Here is a 2,209-nt window from a genome sequence, read left to right as displayed (position 1 = left end):
GTCTGAAGGTGTTTGTTGGCAATGGTTCGTCCAGTGTAGGGTGGAGGAACAGATTTGACACGCTTGTCTTCTCCCGGCGATTGCGATTAGGATAGTGAGTGATTTGTTTTTGTAATTTATTTGGATGTAGTGTGGGAGAGTTGGTGGGTTATCGGTGTAGACAGAGAAGCTGCGATTATTAGTGTGTGGGATTGTGTTTATGGATGGCTCTTTGTCACTATATGGGCCTAGTGCTTGTATGAGTGTAGCGTGGTTGAGTGTAGGGAGTGCCCATCTAATGGTCCCGTTAATTTTGTCGTTTACATGAAGTGAGAACTGCGGGGTATATGGACCGTGTGTTCTGCAAGTGTTGTGCATTGTGGTGACGTCTGGGGCTTGTGAGAGGAAGTACCAGGTGTCAGCTCTGCAAGGATTGAGTAGAAGAATTTGATGATTGCTGATGTGACGTCTTATTATATGGCCTCACAGGTTTGGTTGACCTCTTGGGGTAATGGGTACTTGCACGGTGGGTGTTTCAACTGGATGGGGGTCTGGACATTCTTCCTGTGGTAGACAGGATGTTGCGGTTGTTAACTTGGCTGCAGTGGGAGCAACACGAGCCGTGGTCAGGATTTGTCGTGGACTTAGCAAATTTAAGAACAGATACTTTTTTTTTTTTTCTTCTTTTTTTTACCAAAAATCAGTTTAATATCGTAGTGACTCAATGAGCCACGTATCAGATATTAAGCTGATAAGAACAGATACTTTTTTTTTTTTAGATACTTTTTTTTTATTATACATATAATACAAGTTACGTTTGTAATACACAATGTCTAAAAGTAATAGTTACTTTACAACAGCATATATACTTAAGTTTCCTAGTACAAAACGTCTAAAATTTTCTTTTAAGGTTTTATGAAGGGCGATCTTTTGACTTCCGGATGATGCTCTCTCGTGTGTACTTTCATCCCCTTGAGAGGGAGGCATGTTTTGCAAATGTGGCAGGTATACGTGAGTTCATACGGATGACATCCCCTGTAGTGCTGGGTTATATCCTTGTGCATGATCTTGTTGTCGCACAAGTGACACACCAAGAGCTCCTTGTGTGTCGAGGACTCGTGTTCTCTAGTGTCTGTAGGTGTTTTAAAATTCTGGGTGCAAAACCTGCATCTGTTGTTGCTGTAATCCAGTTTATAGTATTTAGGTTTTTTTTTTTTGCTGATTTACATCCGTTGGGCTGTGTTTCCTTTTTGTGCTGTCGCTCAATTCTGAGTCTGGGCTGGAGATATTGATAGTGGAGTTTGGTTTTGCTTCAAATGTGAATGTGCCTTTGTTCAACTTGGATGGTGACACAAAGTTTGGTATGTGGATTGTTAATGTGGATTGGTGATTTTATTATACTCTTATTTGAGGTTGTTGGCTTGCTTGCTATTTTGGGCGGGCTGGCTGGTTCCGTGAGTGATGTTTCCGCTTCCATTGGTTTTGGTAGCTGTGGTACATCTATAGCTGTTTCTTTTGTTGCTGGTGGTTGTGCACTAGGTGCTGTGCTGATATCCTGGCACTGGTTGATTGATGATGGTTGTACTTCGGGTGTTGGGTCTATGTTGATATCCTGACATTGGTTGGTCCAGTGTGCTGTTGATGAGCAGTGTTGGCATGCTTGTTTTATTCCGTTTATGACTACTAACATGTTGAGTGATTTGTTTTTGTAGTTAATTTGGATATAGTGAGGTATGTTTGCTGGGTTGTCAGTGTATATTGAGAAGTTGCGGTTGGTGGTGTGGGGGATTGTGTTTATGGAAGGTTCTTTGTTGCTGTAGGGTTGCAAAGCTTTTATAAGTGTACGATCGCTTAGTGTGGGTGGGACCCATCTAAGGGTTCCGTTGATCCTGTCCTTTTCGTGTAAAGTGAAGTATAGTGTGTAAGGGCCGTGTGTTTTGTGTGTGTTATGTAAGGTAGTGACGTCGAAGGCAGCAACCCCTTTGCTGGCGGTGACAATTTTTGCAACTGTCGTCTTTGAGGACGACATCGGTGAAAGTAAGGTGAGATGTAAGTATGTTTGTTTGTAATCGTGGATTACAAAGAAATATATAGAAGCATCACGCAAATAAAAATATATCAAGAAGTTGCAAATACTGAAGGACGGTGCTTAAATAGTTTTCTCGGTACTAATATTAAAGTTGATTGATATAAGTAATTTCTAATTATTAGACTAACAGCTAACAATTAC

The 2,209-nt window shown here is 41.1% G+C and overlaps 1 pseudogene; it reads right to left on the bottom strand.

The window, feature by feature from the left end:
- Positions 1-663: 663 nt before the first annotated feature.
- LOC131954503 (uncharacterized) lies at positions 664-760 on the bottom strand (annotated as a pseudogene).
- Between the last annotated feature and the right edge of the window lie 1,449 nt (positions 761-2,209).

Source organism: Physella acuta, unplaced genomic scaffold (assembly GCF_028476545.2).
Source record: "Physella acuta isolate Inbredline_101_S28 unplaced genomic scaffold, ASM2847654v3 ptg001006l, whole genome shotgun sequence".
NCBI classification, from domain to species: Eukaryota; Metazoa; Mollusca; class Gastropoda; family Physidae; genus Physella; species Physella acuta.
Note: the sequence above shows the minus strand (reverse complement) of the source record. Positions and strands in the feature narration are given on the sequence as shown.